This window comes from Leucoraja erinacea, chromosome 2, assembly GCF_028641065.1.
Source record: "Leucoraja erinacea ecotype New England chromosome 2, Leri_hhj_1, whole genome shotgun sequence".
Lineage (NCBI taxonomy): Eukaryota > Metazoa > Chordata > Chondrichthyes > Rajiformes > Rajidae > Leucoraja > Leucoraja erinaceus.
In genome coordinates, this window is record NC_073378.1 from 47541688 (window position 1) to 47563238 (window position 21551).

The 21551-nt window shown below is 40.2% G+C and overlaps 1 protein-coding gene across 1 annotated transcript in view; it reads left to right on the forward strand.

The window, feature by feature from the left end:
• The window catches only part of LOC129709771 (uncharacterized), a 70694-nt gene that overhangs the window by 14862 nt on the left and 34281 nt on the right, over window positions 1-21551 (forward strand). The window contains exons 3-4 of the mRNA XM_055656342.1: window positions 3805-3930; window positions 6949-7092. The gene's annotated coding sequence lies outside the window, so the exon portion shown is untranslated. The remainder of the gene's footprint in view (window positions 1-3804; window positions 3931-6948; window positions 7093-21551) is intronic.

The following is a 21551-nucleotide window of genomic DNA, read 5'->3' on the forward strand; positions in this document are numbered from 1 at the left end:
AATTGGAGGAACAGCACCTCATATGGGTTGGTTGCTTGGGTTGCTGGCCTGGGTTGCTTGCGTCCGGATGGCATAAACGTTGAATTCTCCCAGTTTTGCTAGCCCTTGCTGTCTCCTCCCCTTCCTTAATCCTCGAGCTGTCTCCTCCCATCCCCCCGCCATTGGGCTCTTCCTCCTCCCTTTTTCCTTCCTTCTCCCCCCCACCCCCCATCAGTCTGAAGAAGGGTTTAGGCCCGAAACGTTGCCTATTTCCTTCGCTCCATAGATGCTGCTGCACCCACTGAGTTTCTCCAGCATTTTTGAGTACCTTCCTGATATAGTGGTGGCCAGAGGATCTGGAGTGATGGAGGAACTGAAGGAAATCCACATTTGGCATGAAATGGTGTTGGATATACAGATGGGACTGAAACATAGAAACATATAAACATAGAAAATAGATGCAGGAGTAGGCCATTCGGCCCTTCGAGCCTGCACCGCCATTCAATATGATCATGGCTGATCATCCAACTCAGTTTCCTGTACCTAGCTGATAAATCCCCAGGGCCTGATGGTCTGCATCCCAGGGTACATAAGGAAGTGGCTCTAGAAATCGTGGATGCATTGGTGATAATTTTCCAATGTTCTATAGACTCAGGATTAGTTCCTGTAGATTGGAGGGTAGCTAATGTTAACCCACTTTATAAGAAAGGCGGGAGAGAGAAAACAGGGAATTATAGACCAGTTAGCCTGACATCGGAGGTGGGGAAGATGCTGGAGTCAACTATAAAAGACGAGACAGCCAAACATTGGGATAGCAGTAACAGGATTGGTCCGAGTCAGCATGGATTTACGAAGGGGAAATCATGCTTGACTAATCTTCTGGACTTTTTGAAGATGTAACTAGGAAAATGGACAAGGGAGAGCCAGTGGATGTAGTGTGCCTGGACTTTCAGAAAGCATTTGATAATGTCCCACATAGGAGATTAGTGGACAAAATTAGGGCACATGGTATAGCAATGTTACAAAATTTTGAGATTTAAAAAATCAAGTCTGCAATTTATCCCATCAGATAAAGCATAACAATAAGTTTAATTTGACACCAAATTCATTTTCATCTCAAGTATTAAAAAAGTTATGACCATTTTCATACTCGGAAATTAGCATCTTGTTCCCTATTGATTTTCAATGGACATTACAAAAAAGCTGTGATCTTGGATAATCAAAAGCCCATTTCTTAAGGAAAGATTAACATTTTTAAATAGCCTAAGTGTCCAAAGATTATTCACAAATAATTCACAATATAACATGATTTTTATATCTAATTTACATTAATTTATAGGCCAAATGGAAGGAATTTAGTGTTCAATTGCTGTAAATAAATGCCCATTTAAATCGGCTTTCTAGTGGGTTCATGTGGAACGCGCTGGTTTAGAACGTTGACATAACGCTGGATTAGTGCCCTCAAATGCCGAGAAAAATACTGCGGGATATAAAAAGCCCAAAATGAACTATTCGTTATAGATAACTTGATATATAGGGTTATATATATGCCCCATTTAATGTAAAAATAAGGTACATACCTTTAATTGTTTGCTTTATAAAACCCTGGGGCTGCGAGAGGTTGCGGAATGAAACAGTAATTTTAAAACTATTAGAACTATATTATCGAGGCCTATAAAACTAATAATACCTTTTGCGACCGGGTCTTGCAGCGATTTTTCGTTAATGATTTACTAGGCTGAACATGTGCGATTAGTACAGCCTAGTAAAAATCGCGTTTTAAACCCGCCCCCTCCAAACAGCGCCAAAATCGCGGCCATGGCTGAGGGCAGATTCCCAATGACGATTCAGGTAGGTTTTGTAACATACCTACATGGTATTGGGGGTAGAGTGCTGACATGGATAGAGAAGTGGTTGGCAGACAGGAAACAAAGATTAAGGATTAACGGGTCCCTTTCAGAATGTCAGGCAGCGACTAGTGGGGTACCACAAGGCTCGGTGCTGGGACCGCAGCTATTTACAATATCCATCAATGATTTGGATGAAGGGATTCAAAGTAATATTAGCAAATTTGCAGATGACACAAAGCTGGGTGGCAGTGTGAACTGTGAAGAGGATGCTATGAGAATGCAGTGCGACTTGGACAGGTTGGGGGAGTGGGCAGTTGCATGGCAGAATAAGTTTAATGCGGATAAATATGAGGTTATCCACTTTGGTAACAAAAACAGGAAGGCAGATTACTATCTAAATGGCGTCAAGTTGGGAAAAAGGGAAGTACAACGGGATCTGGGGGTCCTTGTACATCAGTCTATGAAAGTAAGCATGCAGGTATATCAGGCAGTGAAGAAAGCAAATGGCATGTTGGTCTTAATAACAGGAGGAATCGAATATAGAAGCAAAGAGGTCCTTCTGCAGTTGTACAGAGCCCTAGTGAGACCACACCTGGAGTATTGTGTGCAGTTTTTGTCCCCTAATTTGAGGAAGGACATTTTTGCTATTGAGGGAGTGCAGCGTATGTTTACAAGGTTAATTCCCGGGATGGCGGGGCTGTCATATGCTGAGAGAATGGAGCAGCTGGGCTTGTACACTCTGGAATTTAGAAGGATGAGAGGGAATCTCATTGAAACATATAAGATTGTTAAGGGTTTGGACACGTTAGAGGCAGGAAACATGTTCACAATGTTGGGTGAGTCCAGAACTAGGGGCCACAGTTTAAGAATAAGGAGTAAGCCATTTAGAACGGAGGCGAGGATACACTTTTTCTCACAGAGAGTGGTGAGTCTGGGGAATTCTCTGCCTCAGAGGGTGGTGGAGGTAGGTTCACTGGATGCTTTCAAGAGAGAGCTAGATAGGGAGAAGACAGGAACGGGATAATGATTGGGGATGATCAGCCATGATCAGATTGAATGGCGTGCTGGCTTGAAGGGCTGAATGGCCTGCTCCTGCACCTATTGTCTATTGTCCATGGACAGATTGTAGTGCAGTTTCCACAGATTTTAAGACAGTGTATAGTGCCTCAATATTTAAGAAAGGGAGGATAGAGGAAAATAGGAAGCTATTGACCAGTTGAATTAACATCATTCAGGAAAATGTTCAAATCTTTCATTAAGGAAGTGACCACAGGTCACTTAGAAAATAATAAAAGGATTAGACAGATTCAAGGTCTTTTTATGAAAGAATAATTCACGTTTGACAAATCTGTTTTTTCAAGCAGAATAGTGTATTTGAATTTTCCATACAATATTTGATAATGTTCTATGCAAGAGGTTAATAAATAAATTTAGAGTGATGGGTTTAAGGTGTTGTGTGATGGTATGGCTAGAAACCAAGAGGTGCTGATTTCCTGGGTGTCAAAAGGATCACCAGGTAAAATGAAAGGTCTGGTGTTCTGGGAGAGCAGCAGTGAGAGTTACGATGTGAGACATAATGGGGATGAGGACAAGATGGCAACCATTAAGAAAATTCAAAATATAAATTAATAATATTGAATTTGTAATTTATAATATATTGGAAACACATTTTACAGTTGTATTTGTAATAGTTAACAAATTAGGAATATAGATGATATTAAGAATTGTATCTACTCAAAATTATGAATGGTTTAAATAATTTCTTAGCACATGTTGTGAGATTTTTTATATATATATATATATATATATATTGTACAGTAGAAATAATTTATTCAGTTTATTGGTATCTGTTCAATTAGAATTTGTGTTCTAGAGTTTATAACAGAACATAATCATTAATCGATGTATAAAAACTCTTTTTATAAGTATCTCATCCTAATCAGGAATTTAACTCATTGAAATCTTTCATTTCTAGTTCCAGTTTTCTTCCATGTTTACTCAGTCGGCCAGACTCTTCAGTGCCTAACAAGGGATCTCTTATCTCAAAGCCTCGTGGATCCAAAGTTTAAGTGGATTGGCCCAAATGGACTAATTACTAAAGGTTTTGCAGAAATGTTATTTTCATAAGTGTTTTATTAGCTGCTACCATATAACCATCCCTGAATAACAAATTAATAATGGTTTGCATCCTGGACCTTTTAACCAGCACTGTCACTGTTTTTTGTGTGATTGATGCACAGGTTTTCAATTAATGTCCCCTTAACTCTTCACATTTTGCTACTGTGATGTTTTTCATCCAAGAGTGTGATTAAAGAACAACTGGGTTTAGGTTTATTATTGGTGCATGTACCAAGGTACAGAGAAAAGCTTTGTTTAACATGCGATCCAATCATATCAAATAATACTATACCAGCTCCTTTACATAGTTGGTGTGAATTTAAGCTGATGTCAGTCGTACTGTTTCTAACACTGGAATTAAATAATGGCAAACAGTTTCCTAATATTTTAATCAACCCATTTAAACTGTAGCAGGACACTTATTCGTTCGGATCAGTGCAGCTGTTCATAATTCCTCTGAGTCTAACTCCATATACCCACCATTTTCCCATATATCTTAATATTAATAAAATAAAAGAATCTCAGTTTTTAATTTAATTTGTCATGTGTGGAAATCAGTTCCAAATTTCTGTCACCCTCTGTGGGAGGATCTCCATTCTAATTTTGCGCCTGAAAATACCAACTCTAAATCTTACACCTTGTAGAAATAGTTTCTAACTATTAACACTCCTGATAATATTGAAAATACCACTGTTAAAACGTGAAATTGTATAATCATTAGCATTACTGTAATTTTTTAACAATCATGGGAAAAATGCATTAGCAAGGCGATGACACCACCACAATTATATAATGCCATTAATCAGGCAGTGAAACGCTCTATAAGCAAATGAATATCCGTTTATGAATCCAGGAAGTCTCCACATTTACTATTCATATTATTTTGATATTGTATTGAAGATATTTTACATAAACCAAAATGCTATATTAAAAGTAAGAATAGAGTGGCGTATTTTAATATGGTTCAATGAAACGTGACCTTAACCAAATACTTAATTGTAACTTAACATCCAATATACACAATATCATCCAGTTAAATTGGAAATAAATTGGTACACACAAATACAAAATAAATTTGGTAAATTTTGAGTAAATATTAAAAAAAATACAAAGTGCAATTAGATTTTTTTATGGTATAGATTTTTCACGTTCACAAGATATAGGAGTAGAATTAGGCCATTCAGCCCATTGAGTTCACTCTGCCATGTAATCATGGTTAATCTCTGCCTCCTAATCCCATTCTCCTGCCTTCTCCCCATAATTCTAATCTAGAATTTGTCTATCTCTGACTTTAAAATATCCATTGACGGCCTCCACAACCCTCTGTGGCAATGAGTTCCACAGATTCCACCTACCTTCTGTATCCAATTTATCCCATGGTGTTGTAATACTGTATCAGTATAAATATGCACTTTTGGTGCAGAATAAGCAATGCTGCTCAATTTTGCGCCACAGGCAAAATATTGTTTTATTTCAGACTACTGATGTACCATGAGAGGTGGACTGCCGCAATGCAGATGTTCCTGCTAGAATTATTTTTTAATCAAATCTTACAATTACTTCTTGGCTACAAAAAACTTACAAAAGGTGATTTCTCGCCAGTGGATTTCTTAATTTTCCAATATTCCAAATCTTAGCTTTTAAATGCTGAACCACATTGCTGGAGTTGTTTTCCTGAGTCTGCAGTCATCCAAGAAGACACCACCACCACCACCACCTTCTCAAGGGCAGTAAAGGATGGGCAACAAATGGTAGCATATCTGTAAATGTCTGAAAAACAGATGTATTAATAAAATAGTTACCTGAATGTGAACATGCAGGGAATAGTCATAGTCATGCAGCGTGGAAACATGCCCATCGGCCCATGTCGACTAACATACACTCGTTCCACCTGCCTGCGTCTGGCCCATATCCCTCTAAACCTATTTTCTCCATATAATTGGGATGTGGGAGCACCCAGAGGAAACTCGTGCCGTCACAGGGAGAACATGCAAACTCCACACAGACAACATCCAAGGTCGGGCAAACCCGGGTCCCTGGTGCTGTGGGTACCAGTTCTATCAGCTGCGCCATTGTGCCGCCCAAGTGGCATCTGATTCTGGTGTATTGCAGAACAAACCCACAAACAAGAATTATAAAGGTTCCGATTAGGATGACCTGTTGAATTTTGCCATCATTTTCTATTTATAGTTACGATGTCTTGCAGTTTACAGCAGTTTTGGCAGCTGACTTTCCTCGGCTTAGCATTTAAAGACCTTAACTAATTGCAATTAATTCAAATTAAATCAAACTTGCCTGGCTCCCTTGAGGTTTTTTGTCTCCGTTACAACAGATACCGCACTAAGATGCTCAATTAGTCAAGGCAATTCCAAAAATGGGAATCCTTGTCAGGCTTTGTTGATAAATTAATCCGTTTTTTTTGTGTTAACAATAACTAATTGAAAATGTAATTAAAGACCTAAATCTAAACAAAATGGTCTATGTTTAATATTTGTGCAGCATTTTACGTCATTTGAACAAGCAACTGAATGTTACTCATAGATATTGAGGGAAACACACATTACATATAGTACATTTTACATAGTCAGGTTGACCTGGATGGTCAACCTGGTTTCTCTTTCAACTGATGCTGCTTGACTTGCTGAGTTCTTTCATCATTTCTACTTTTATTACATAAAGGGATGCATGGTAACTCAAATATCACTGTACCTTAATGGTGCATGTGACAATAAATGTAAATCTGAATGTGAATGTGAATCTGAATGTGCAGGATTATGAGGATTTTTACTGTTCCAAAAACAATCTGCCTTTTATCTTTAGCAATGTAGTATGCTAGATAATGTGTACAGGTAGATAATATCTATCATAGGCAGCCTAAACTGAGCTGTAGTTAGGAATTATCTAGGATTAACTCATTTTTTTAATTGTTTATGATATCACACAATTTTTTATATTTATTATAAAGTGATGGTTGTAACACGGCTGTTTTGATTTTATTTAGAATCTCAAAGATTTGTCATCACAAACAATGGAAACTTGTTGTTTGATACCATTTATGTAGTTGATTCCGGAAATTATACCTGCAACCTTACATACAGACTAGATCTGAAACAAGAAACAAGATTGGTCAGATATACAGTCTATGGTAGGTTTTGCACTTTTTCATAAATGTTGATATGTTTTTCTCCATCATTTACTCATTAAATTAATTTTCAGAATGTGTAATTACTTAATAGTTTCTATTGTGCCATGTTGCTGTATTTGAAAAATGGAAGTATTGCTAATTAAACCATTTCTGGAACCCCATGCAATTATTAAAATAACTGTGCAGTTGTGAAAATTTTCTAATCATGTATCAACTATATATTTAAATAATTAGTTTCCATCCTTTATTTGTAGTATAGACGGTATTGACACTAACCAATGTTTGCCTTATTTTGTAACATCTGTTGATCTTATTTAATTTTAATAATGCTGTATGTACTTGCTCTCTCGGATATATTTTCTGTTTATTTTTGACACCTTTCATAGATATAATATAACATATAACCATATAACAATTACAGCACGGAAACAGGCCATCTCGACCCTTCTAGTCCGTGCCGAACACATAATCTCCCCTAGTCCCATATACCTGCGCTCAGACCATAACCCTCCATTCCCTTCCCATCCATATAACTATCCAGTTTATTTTTAAATGATAAAAACGAACCTGCCTCCACCACCTTCACTGGAAGCTCATTCCACACAGCTACCACTCTCTGAGTAAAGAAGTTCCCCCTCGTGTTACCCCTAAACTTCAGTCCCTTAATTCTCAAGTCATGTCCCCTTGTTTGAATCTTCCCTACTCTCAGTGGGAAAAGCTTTTCCAAGTCAACTCTGTCTATCCCTCTCATCATTTTAAAAACCTCTATCAAGTCCCCCCTTAACCTTCTGCGCTCCAAAGAATAAAGCCCTAACTTGTTCAACCTTTCTCTGTAACTTAGTTGCTGAAACCCAGGCAACATTCTAGTAAATCTCCTCTGTACTCTCTCCATTTTGTTGACATCCTTCCTATAATTAGGCGACCAAAATTGTACACCATACTCCAGAATTGGCCTCACCAATGCCTTGTACAATTTTAACATTACATCCCAATGTAATGTTAAAATTCTGGATCTAGAATGCACAATGCAGTAACTTCAAGCCATGCTGTTTTTATTTGAAGATGTTTAAAAAATAATTACAAGCTCTTACTCCACTTCATTCTTCTAATGGAATTAGCTTACATGGGCATCTTGGTCAGCATGGACAATTTGGGCTGAAGAGCCTGTTTCTTTACCGTATGACTATGACCTGAAACTGGAGAATTCAAATCTCAAGGTATTGGTCGTAGACTGCCCAATTGGAATATGAGGTGCTGTTCTTACAATTTGTGTGTAGCTTCACTCTGGCAGTGGAGGAGACTGTCGCATGTGAATTGGAAAGGGATTTTAATGTCCATTATCTGTTTTCATTATTGTAGAGTCATAAAGCATGGAAACAGGCCCTTTGACTCAACTTGTTCAAGCTGACTAAGTTGCCCCATCTAACCTAGTCCTATTTGCCTGCTTTTGTCCCATATCCCACTAAACCTTTCCTATCCATGTACTTGGCTGAGTGTCTTTTAAATTCTGTAATAGTGTGTGCCTCAGCTACTGCCCCTGGCAGCTCACTCCATATACTCATAAATGGAAACATTTGTCTTTTAGGTTCCTATCTTGCCCCTCATTTTTGATTCCCCTACTTGGTGTAAAAGTCTATGCATTCGCCCTATCTATTCACCTCATGATTGTATACACTTCTATAAAATTACCTCTCGGCCTTCTGCGCTCCAAGGAAAAAATTCCTACTCTGTCCAACCTCTCCCTATAGCGCAGCCCCTCAAATTCAAACAACACCCTTGTAATTCCTCTCTGCACTCTTTCTAGCTTAATGGCATCCTTCCTATAGCAGGGTGATCAAAGCAGAACATAGTATTCCAACTGTGACCTCACCAATGTCTTGTACAACGGTAAAATAACGTCCCAACTTCTATACTCAATACCTTGATTGATGAAGGTCAATATACCAAAAGTTGCCTTGACTACCCTATCTACCTGTGACACCACTTTCTTTTTTTTCACTTTAGTCTTTATTGCTTTTATGAATACATAAATAAAATACAAATATATTCAGTATTCTGTATTTACTTCAATGTCATTTTCACTGAGTACTTACATACACAGAGGAAACAAATTGTTTCTCAATCAGTTCCTGTCAGTGCAGTTGATAAAAGCAGAATAAATGCATACAACTTTAAAATTAACATATCTAAAATAGACCTATAAATTGAACTAAAAACAGACATTCAGACCGAATAGTGGCTTTGCTTTGACAGGTGTCTAGCTGTCAAAGTATGGGCGAGGTTAGATGTGTTGGTGTATGATATATGGGGAGGGGACACAGTCCGTTAACCAGTTTTATTGCCTGTGGGGAGAAGCTGTGTAGCATCCTGCTGGTTCTGCAGCTGATGCTCCTGTACCTCTTCCCAGATGGCAGAATGGAGAAGATGTGGTGTGATGGGTAATAAAGGTCCTTAATAATGGAGATGGCTCTGCGGATGCTGCGCTTCTGATAGATCTCCAACAGGAAAGGGAGTAAGCACCAATGATCCTACTGGCTGTCTTCACTATCCTGTTACGTTGTTTTTGTTCATAAGCCTTGTAGCTCCCAAACCAGGAAGTGATGACATAGGTCAGTATACTCTTGATGGTGCCCCTGTAGAAGGTCATTAGGTGAACAGTAGGGAGACATGCTTTTCTTAGTCTCCGGAGGAGGTGGAACCGCTGCTGTGCTCTTTTGATGACTGCTGTGGTGTTGGTCGTTGAGGTCAGGTCGTCCGCCAGGTGAAGTCCCAAGAACTTCACACTGACCTTCTCCACAGAAGCACTATCAATGTGCAGCGGTGTGTGATGGTGTTTTCCAGCCCTCCTGAAATCGATCACCATCTCCTTTGTCTTTTCCACGTTGAGGGTGAGATTGTGAGATCTGCACCACTCTGTAAGCAGCTCCATCTCCATCCTGTATGCCGACTCATTGTTGTCACTGATGAGACCCACCACTGTTGTGTCATCAGCGAACTTATAACAACAAAACATACAACAATGCAGTGAAACGTACAACAGTGCAACACTTTACAATTAATGATGCCGTATACAGAACTATTTTCTTATTAAAACATTTTCCAATAACTTACATCATTGTCAATAAAATTATACAGTTGATGTCTTTATTTCTATACCTAATCCATTTTCCCCATTTTATGTTAAACTCGTCTTCTTTCACTCTTAGAGAATATGTCATTTTCTCCATGACAAGTATTTCCTGTACTATGTCTAACCATTGTCTAAGTCTGGGTGTGTCTGCTGCAAGCCAGTTTCTTGTTATGGCCTTTCTGCCAGCTGTGAGTAGGATTTTAACCAAGTAATGATCTTCCTTCAGCTGCATTTATGTTACCCAGGTATAAAATGGAACACTTCTTGGAGACTATATATCCTAATACCTCCTTTAATTCTGAATTCACACTGTCCCAAAATGGTTCTATTTTTGGGCAACTCCAGAAGATATGTGCATGATTTGCGCCTGTTTGGCCACATTGCCTCCAGCATGTTTGCTGCCTTAGAATTTGCTTGCTTTTTATGTTAGGCGTAATAAAGAAACAAATCAAAATGTTCCAATTAAATTCTCTCCATTTTTGTGAATTAGTGGATGTCTGTAGTGTTACACACATATGATGCCATTCGCCTTCTGAGATTGTGATGTTCAATTCCTTTTCCCACTTAAATTTTACATAAAATGTAGTTTTAGCTTGACATTCCATTAAAAGATGATAAGTTTAGAAATAATCCTTAATGTTTTTTGATGATACGCATTAACTATCACTTCTATCACTGGATTCTTTTCTTCTAGTGTCTCCCTTCTTACTTTTCTATTGTAACAATCTCTCAGTTGGAGGTATCTAAACAAGTCTTGGTTCCGAAGTGCAAATCTATCCTTCAAATCCTGAAACCTTCTTAGGTTTCCATTTTCAATAACAGTACAAAAATGCAGTCGTTCCTTTCTTTGTCCACTCTTTAAATGTTGAGTCATACATCCCTGGTTTAAATTCATTATCCAAAGCTATCCATCTTAAAACTTTTTGTCGTTTATTCAGTTTAAGTTGGCTGATAAGAGTGAACCAGATTTCTAAAGTAAATATCGTTATTGGATCGATTATACTCCTGATATGTCCAGGAAGTGCTTTTTCTCCCAAGAGTGTTTGGATGTGGAAGTCAGGTTACCCTATGTATAGTCTCTATCTATAGATTAGGTATATGTCTCAATCTCTTTCCACCTAGCTATATAGCTGTCCTCACACCAATTAATTAGTGGTCGAAGTTGGGCTGCATAGAAATATATCCTAAAATTTGGAAGTGCCATTCCACCTTTGTCCTTTGGCAACTGGAGTGTAGTGTATCGAATTCTGGCCTTCTTTCCTCCCCAAATAAATCTAGATATTAATTTATCCCATCCCGTGAATTGTTTTAATGGTATCTCTATTGGCAGAGATTGAAACAAGTACAATAGCCTTGGCAAAATATTCATTTTCATCACATTTATCTTACTACTAAAATCTATAGGGTAGGTGGACCATCTTTCTATATCCTTTCTTATGTTTTGGTTGATGTGATTATAATTGGCCCCATACAACATTGATATATTTTTTGTTATATGTACCCCTAGGTATTTGATTGATTTTGAATCCCATTTAATATTATACTTTTGTTTGGTTTCTTCTGGAGGAGCACAATTAAATAGGAGGGTTTGATTTTTTGAAATATTCACTTTATATCCTGCATAAAAATTAAATGTCTCTATGAACCCCATCATCCTTGGAAATGAGGCGTTTACTTCCGTGAGATACATCATTATATCATCTGCAAAAAGGCCAATTTTATGTTTTCTGTCTCTTATAGTTACTCCCTTCAGTTCCCTATCTTGACGAATCGCTTGAGCCAATGGTTCAATATATATAGCAAACAGGGTAGGGCTAAGGCAACATCCCTGTTTCTTTCCTCTTCCTAACACAAATCTCTCAGTTAAGGACCCATTCACCTTTACTCTTGCAGTAGGTTGCTGGTAAATTGCTTTAATAACTTGAATTGAATCTTCGGTAAAGCCAAATCTTTCTAGTGTTTGATATAAGAATTCCCAATTAACCCTATCGAAAGCCTTTTCCGCATCTAGGCCTATCAGGACAGCGCGCGTACTTTCCTTTAGAATCTTGTGTATTATATGTAGGGTTCTTCTAATACTGTCCTGTGTTTGTCTGCCTATTATAAAACCAGCCTGGTCTTCATTAATTAAATCTGGCATGAACTTTTCAAATCGTTTGGAGATAATTGAAGAGTATAATTTATAGTCCAAATGGTGGGACTTTCATATGAGGAAAGATTGAAAAGACTAGGCTTGTATTCACTGGAGTTTAGGTGTTATATTCCGGACAGTGAATAAACAATAACTTACACGCAGGCTGGCTGGATCACAAGAGAGATTTATTACCCAACATTCCCTACTTATATACAAGATCAACTCATTAGCATATAATGAATATGCATGAATACATTACACTGCTCTCCTTTTTTAAGTATTAAATCTAAGTACACAGTTACAATTTTCTTGTTATGATACTTGATTTAACCCAGTTTTCATTCAATTTTAAATGATAACACAATATATTTATTTTACATATTTACACATTTTCATTCTACCTAGACAGTGAGTTACTTAACTTAAAAACCTAATCTGACTACTGGTTTACGGATCCTGCCTGATCGTCTAACAGTAACAGGTTTAGGTGTTGACTCAACTGTAGACTTGTTTGGCTCTGTTTTAGTACTCTGACTTTGACCAGAGGAATCTGTTCCTTTGTCTGTACTAACTGAACTTTGTGTTTCAATCACAGTTGGCTCTTCCAACTCACTTTCTGATAAAGACTCCGGGATTAGGACTTCGTGTTCAGTTTTTGGTTCACATTTCTTTTTGTCTCTACTGGACTTGTTGGGAGGACTGAGAACACGAACCTGCTCATCTGGCTTGAAGTACCTCTCCTTTTTGTGGGAGTCGAAGTGACGTTTTTGACTTAATTGTTTTTGTTCAACTCTCAAAGCCAAATTGGGTTGAACTAGACTTAGGCGTATTCTTAGCCTTCTCTTCATCAACAGTTCTGCAGGTGAGTAACCTGTTGTTGTGTGTGGTGTGGTTCTGTACTTCAGCAAGAAACTAGCCAAAGGATGTTTCATGCTGAGCTTTGAACTACCCTGCAAAACCTGTTTCTTGAGAGCGTCTTTGACAACTCTAACAGACCTTTCCGCCACCCCATTAGAGGCTGGATGGTATGGGGGAACAAGTGTGTGTTTTACACCATTCCGCTGCATGAACTCTTTGAACTGTTCTGAACGAAACTGAGGCCCGTTGTCAGAACAGTACAATACAATACAATACAATACAATACAATACAATACGGGTTTATTCGTCACATTCGTCACAAGTGAAATGAATATGCCAGCAGCAGTACAATGAGAAAGAACACACCATACACATTAAATATTTAACACAAACATCCACTACAGCATTCATCACTGTGGTGGAAGGCACAAAAATTGGCCAGTCCCCCTCCATTTCCCCCCGTGGTCGGGACCATAGTCGGCTCTTCCCCACCGGAGACCGCGGCTTTAGGTTGGTGTAGGCTGCAGGCCGGCGGTCGTAGATTTAAAGTCCTCGCCGCAGCCAGAAGCACCATAGACCGCAGGGCCGGCGGTCAAAGCTCCCCTCTAGGGGCGATGGTAAGCCACGCTGGGTGCGCGGTAGAAGTTGGCCGCGGGCCGGTGGTGGAAGCTCCTTCTTCTCCCGGGTCCCCAACGTGAGATCCCGGGCTGCAGACGCCGCGCCAGCTGGAGCTCTGCAGACCGCGGCTTCCGGCTGCCGGCTGCCGCTGGCCAGCAAAACGGAGCGCTCCCCTCCAGCGAGCCCCAGCGAGGGCTCGCCCGCTCCACGCTGAGAGTCCCTGCTGCGCCCGCCGCTGAAACCCCGGGCGCGTCTCCGGGAAAGGCCGCCCGATCCTCGTTGTTAGGCCACGGGGGAGGCGACCTGGAAAAAGTTGCCTCTCCATGCAGGAGGCGACCAAAGCGGTTTCCCCCTCACCCTCCCACACCACACAATACACACAAAGAAACACAAAAAAACATACTTTAAAACATACCAAAAAAACAAAAAAAGTTGAAAAAAATGGACACGCTGCTGCGGCTTGCAGCGCCCCCACCGAAATAAGTTCTTCCGGTAAACCATGGCATGCAAAAATTGATCTCAACTCATCTATGGTACGCTCAGTAGTAGTGCTTGACCCCATATGTTTAACCTCAATCCATTTGGAATGACCATCTACCAGCACCAGAAAGTGATCATTACCCTTTTTGCAAAAATCTCCATGAACTCTCTGAAAAGGTCTATTTGGCCATGACCAGGGTTGCAGTGGTGTTTTTGGTGGTTTACTCCGGCAATTTTGGCAGACGCTACATTTGCTCACCAGTGACTCAATGTCACTGTCAATACCAGGCCAATACACAAAACTTCTGGCAATTGATTTCATGCTTACTCTGCCAGGATGTTCGGCATGAAGTTCGTTCATAGAAACATAGAAAATAGGTGCAGGAGTAGGCCATTCGGCCCTGCGAGCCTGCACCGCCATTCAATATGATCATGGCTAATCATCCAACTCAGTATCCTGTACCTGCCTTCTCTCCATACCCCCGATCCCTTTAGCCACAAGGGCCACATCTAACTCCCTCTTAAATATAGCCAATGAACTGGCCTCAACTACCTTCTGCGGGAGAGAATTCCAGAGATTCACCACTCTCGGTGTGAAAAAAGTTTTCCTCATCTCGGTCCTAAAAGATTTCTCCTTTATCCTTAAACTGTGACCCTTTGTTCTGGACTTCCCCAACATCGGGAACAATCTTCCTGCATCTAGCCTGTCCAACCCCTTAAGAATTTTGTACGTTTCTATAAGATCCCCCCTCAATCTTCTAAATTCTTGCATAATTTTGTTTTTCAAAGACTCTGGTACAACCACTCTGTAACCCCATTTAACGCACCCCTGCTCACATGATAATTCATGGCGTCGATTATGGAAAGGCTTCAGCTCTGAGTTCAGAACTGAGTTCAATCCACTATCGATTTCAGTCCAACCATTCAATGTCTGTTCATAAACCCACTTCAGCACATTGTCTTTCTTTGTTTCTGCTGCAATTTCTGTTGCAGTCACTGGAAAGTCTTCATCTACCACTTGCATTGTGTAGATTGAGTTCTCGCTTCCCACGTCAGAGTTCTCATGGGGCAACCGGGACAACGCATCTGCAACTGCGTTGCACTTGGAGCTCCTGTACTCCACCTTGTAGTCATACTGGGACAGTAAAATTGCCCAGCGCTGCATCCTTGATGCCGCCATGGAAGGTATAGCTGACTTGGGACCCAGTATCACTAATAGTGGCTTGTGATTAGTTACCAGGGTGAATGGTCTGCCGAGAAGAAACTGATGGAATTTCTTGATTCCTAACACGATGCTGAGTGCTTCCTTTTCAATCTGCGCATAGTTGCGTTCACTCGATGACAGGGTGTGGGATGCAAAAGCAATAGGCTCTTCCTGTCCGTCATTCATTACGTGGGAGATCACTGCACCTACAACATAACTTGAAGCATCACAAGCAAGTTTCATCTCACGTGTCGTATCATAGTGAACAAGAAGTTTGTCACTTGTCAAGTTTTCCTTGCAGATGTCAAATGCACGTTGCTGTTCCTTTCCCCACGTCCATTTCACGTCTTTTTGTAGCAGATGATGTAGTGGCTTTAGCACAGTTGCTAAATCTGGAAGGAATCGTGCATAGAACTGCACCATCCCAAGGAATGATCGTAGCTCTGACACATTGTTGGGTTTTGGAGCATTCACAATTGCTTCAACTTTCGCTTTCACAGGGCGAAGTCCATTGGCGTCTACCTTGAGTCCAAGGTAGACCACCTCTGACTGTGCAAATGCACATTTACTTTGACGCAATTTGACATTGTGGCAGTTCAGTCTTATGAGAACTTGCTCTAGGATTTCCAGATGTTCTGCCGTGCCTTCAGTGAATATCAATAGGTCATCCTGGTTGCACACACAGTGCGGAATGCCTTGTAATATTTGATCCATGACAGACTGAAAAAATTTGGGGGATGATTTCACACCATAGGGCAGCTTTGTATATGAAAACAAGTCCTTGTGTGTGTTGATAGTCAAGTACTGCTGACTTTCCTTCGTCAACATTGAGTTGGGCGTAAGCGTGAGACAAATCCAGTTTAGTGAAGACTCTTGCCCTTATGCCCTAACTTCTGCGTACAGATCTTGTGAGGTTGGTAACGGATATTGTTTGTCATCAACGGCTTGGTTGATTGTGACTTTGTAGTCACCACATAGTCGAACAGTTTTGTCGGCCTTGGGTACGGCCACAATTGGCGTTGCCCAGTTACTCTGGTCTGTCTTCACGAGTACTCCATTCCGCTCTAACCTGTCGAGTTCTTCCTCCACTTGTTGCTTTAGTGCATATGGTCCAGGTCTTGGTCGACAATACACAGGCCTCACATCTTGCTTAAGTCGAATGTGTGCAGAGTACCCTGTTATTCCCGTGTAACTGTCAGCAAAAATGTTTGCATGTTTGCTTATGACGTTTTCAAGACGTGATTTGGACAAATTGACGCTGAAAATGTTCTTCCAGTCTAACTGTATTCTACTCAGCCAATCCTTTCCAAGGAGGGTTGGTTTATTTCTGTAGCTGGCCACTATGATGGGCAGTGTTACTGACTGACCATTATGCTGAACTTTACAGTTCATTTGTCCACAAGTCTCCAAAACTTTGCCCGAGTAGGTTCTCAGCTTGACCTTACTCTCAAACAATGGTATCTGTGGGAAGTTTGTTTCGTACAGGTCTTCGCTCATGACCGAACAATCTGCTGCTGTGTTAATACACATATCGATTAACGGTTTATTAATCAATGGTTTAGTTCGAAAGTCCTTGCCTTGGCTGGTTGTAGGCTTAACGATGTTGGTTGCATAAATGGTGTACAACCCAAGTTCATTTCCATCTGGGTTCACCTCCAAGTTGTGAACTCCTCTTCGGTGTTGTTGCTTGATTCCCGCAGATTGTTGGTTTCCTGTTTTATGCTCGGCCCGACATGCTGAGGCGATATGGCCTTTCTTCTGGCAGTTATAGCACTTGGCCATTTTGAACTGACAAAATTGGGATGAGTGATTACCGTTGCAACGATAACAACTGGCTAAACTTGGCTCCCCGCCATACTTGGGTTTTGGTTTAGTGCCTCTTGGTTTGGCCATAGGCACTGCCTTGTGACTGTAAACGGCCACTGCAGTCCGTGGTGGACGAAACTCGCGAGCATTCTTTGATGTCATCTCTATTGTGGTAGCAATCTTGCATGCTTCCTCGAATGTGAGATCTGGAGTGTTCATCAGTTTGGACTGAATTTGTTCATCCACTAGACCACAAACAAATCTGTCTCGTAGTGCTCGTCCAAGAAATGTTCCAAAGTTACAATGTAAACTTAAGTTTTTCAAGGCAACAATGTAATCATTGATTGACTCATTCTGCCTCTGGTTTCCAGTGCCAAATTTATAGCTTTCTGCAATTTCCAGAGGCTTTGGGTTGAAGTGCTCCTCCAACCTATTTATAATGTCATTGAATGGCACGTCTTTTGCCTTTAAGGGTGCAAGGAGATTCACGAGTGTGCCGTACACTTCAGGACCGATCTCCGTGAGCAGAATTGCTTTCATGCGTTCGCAAACGGCCTTATTTGTTTCAGTCACTATCTCTCCTTCACCACTAATCTCTAATATATTGTTTGCCGTGAAAAACATGTTTGCTCTCTCCATGTAGGAGCTGAATGGCTCTCTACATTTGTCAAAGGTTCCAAGGTTCCCAATGTAGCCTGTGGACGCTGCCATCGTGTCGTTCTCCTTTTTAAAAAAAAATTAAATAAAAGGTCCGTTCAAAACCCCAAATTCCTGTCTGTTCTGGTGTAACAATTCACCTAAAACTTAGCTGTACACTCCCAAGGACGACATCTTGCCATGTAGACACAACATAGAGATAGCCTGACAAACTCTTGCCAATTTCTCCAGCTGCTGTTTTACTACAGCCCCCTGTCTAGAAGGATCTGCAGGCCTCCCGTGTCCAGCTCGCAAACAACTGCGACACAACTCCGTATTGACTGTTTAAACTGTTAAACAATCCTGCATGTTGTAAAACTGTCCTGCACTGTATTTAAAGGATGAGTTCACAGACTATCCCATCCTCGTCGCCAATTTTGTTATATTCCGGACAGTGAATAAACAATAACTTACACACAGGCTGGCTGGATCACAAGACAGATTTATTACCCAACATTTCCTACTTGTATATACAAGACCAACTCATTAGCATATAATGAATATGTATGAATACATTACAAGAAGGATGAGGGGGATCTTATAGAAACATATAAAATTATAAAAGGACTGGACAAGCTAGATGCAGGAAAAATGTTCCCAGTGTTGGGCGAGTCCAGAACCAGGGGCCACAGTCTTAGAATAAAGGGGAGGTCATTTAAGACTGAGGTGAGAAAAAAACTTTTTCGCCCAGAGAGTTGTGAATTTATGGAATTCCCTGCCACAGAGGGCAGTGGAGGCCAAGTCACTGGATGAATTTAAGAGAGAGTTAGATAGAGCTCTAGGGGCTAGTGGAGTCAAGGGATATGGGGAGAAGGCAGGCACGGGTTATTGATAGGGGACGATCAACCATGATCACAATGAATGGCAGTGCTGGCTTGAAGGGCCAAATGGCCTCCTCCTGCACCTATTTTCTATGTTTCTTTGTTTCTATTTAGAATTGACATCGGTCTGTAGTTGGTACAATTTTCCTTGTCTTTGGTCTCTTTGGGGATTAATACTATAATTGCTTCTTTCCATGACGGGGGTGTTTTGCCTTCTTTGATAATCCAGTTAAAGGTTCTCAGGAGAAGTTGGTTTTTGCTCATTCCGAAATATTTTATACCATTCTATAGGGAAACCGTCGCTGCCTGGGGCCTTGTTTGTTTTCATCCTACCAATTGTCTTCTCTGTCTCCTCCAGTGATATTTCTGCTGTGATTATTTGATTTTGTGTCTCCCCAATACAGGACAGATCTATTGTACTTAAACAAAAGTCCTCATTGATTCCCCATCTACTGTAGAGGTTTGTGTATATAATTCTTTATAATATTCCTGGAAGATATATTCTATTTCATTTGAATCGCTCTTCAAATTCTGTGTACAGGGGTCCTTAATTTTGTGTATGGTGTGTCAGCCTGTTGTTTGCGTAGCCTTCGGGCAAGTATTTTAGTGGATTTAGGGCCTAGCTCATAATTTGCCTGTTTTACAAATCTTGCTTTTTTCTCCATCTCTGGACCCAATATTCCATCCATTTGTCCCCTCAAATCTTCTATTTGCTTCTAAGTTCTCTGGTCCTTATTATTTTTGTACTTCTGTTCTAAATCCTTCAGGTCTTATATCAACTTATTATATGTTTTCATTCTGGACTTTTTTAATATGTGATGCCCTAGCTATTAACCTACCTCATATTACAGCCTTCAATGAGTCCCATAGTATGGATGGGTCCACCTCCCCATTGTCATTCTCCTCTAGATCAGTTTTGATTTCCAATTTAATATCATTAACAGTTGTTTTATCATTCAGTATTCTAACATTTAATCGCCACACTGTGTTTTTCCTTCTACTGTCCATTTGAATTGTTAAGTATATGGCATTATGGTCTGATACATCTGCCACGCCAATTCTGCAATCCGTTACCCTATAACAGTCTTCTTTCTGCATTAAGAAATAGTCTATTCTGGAGTAAACTGAGTGCGGTGTTGAGTAATGTGTATAGTCTCTTTCTAGAGGGTGAAAATTCCTCCAGACATCAAGAAAACCAAATTCTTGTTTTTATGTCTTTTATTTCTTTAAAAATTTCAAATTTAACTGTGATATCAAGATTACCACTCCTCTTTTATGACTACGAGTATGTGAGCTATAATATGTGTTTTTATATCCAAATCTTTTCAGCTTCTCATGCTCTTGTCGCGATAAATGGGTTTATAACCATATAACCATATAACAATTACAGCACGGAAACAGGCCATCTCGGCCCTACAAGTCCGTGCCGAACAACTTTTTTCCCTTAGTCCCACCTGCCTGCACTCATACCATAACCCTCCATTCCCTTCTCATCCATATGCCTATCCAATTTATTTTTAAATGATACCACTGAACCTGCCTCCCCCACCTTCACTGGAAGCTCATTCCACACCGCTACCACTCTCTGAGTAAAGAAGTTCCCCCTCATGTTACCCCTAAACTTCTGTCCCTTAATTCTGAAGTCATGTCCTCTTGTTTGAATCTTCCCTATTCTCAAAGGGAAAAGCTGGTCCACATCAACTCTGTCTATCCCTCTCATCATTTTAAAGACCTCTATCATGTCCCCCCTTAACCTTCTGCGCTCCAGAGAATAAAGACTTGTAAGAAAATAATATGCATCTTCACTTTTTTCAATTTAGTCATGACTTTAGCCCTCTTAATTGGATTACCCAAACCATTAACATTTAGAAACATCAGCTTAAGTCCTTGACATTGCATCATTACACTTAGTGTGATTGATTTCACTGTATCCCCTCAACTCAACACCAGAACCATTCTGAACAACAAACCAAAACATATGAACGTACAAAGGTGTTTTACCTGGCAAAACAAAACTAAACATCAAAATATATATGGACTCCCAAAAAAGGGTATTCTCTCTCCTCCATAGATCCCAAATCCCTTTGTAAATTGAGGGGGGAAGCCTAACACTAAGAAAGGGCCCTCTCGTAGATAAGGGGGACAACCCTCTATGGGTCCCTCCATTCATTCTAGCTCTAATATTTCGCTAATCTCCCTAGCAGTCGGATGTATCTAATACAGAAAGATGTATTAAATCAACATTAATTACATTCACATGAAGTCTGTGATGTTTGGTGATATTTTTAGAACATGGCTTATAAACAGATTTGTCTATGAATATATATATATCTATACACATATTTGTAAACTTAGGATTCCATAAGAGCTCAGTATTCTAACATATTGTGGCGGAGGCCACTGTGTTATCCATGTCTATGCGTACCTTCATAATCATATCTCAATTCAAGCATGAGTCTTTTGTTGTAATTCTTGAAGGTGCTCCCATGCCTGTCTGACTGTCTCTGATTCTTCATGACTCTCGACGATCTGCCACCGCGTTGTTTGGCGGAGTTGTTTGGCATGTCCGTGTCTCCCCGCAGCTCTTCCACTTTGTAGCCTCTCTGTTGTAGATCTCGCATGCCTTCCCTTGCGTTGTTGTAGGTTTTGGTGTCCGCTTTCCCAGTGAATACTGTTGTGTATTTGGGTGCTTGGAATTGACTTAAAATAACA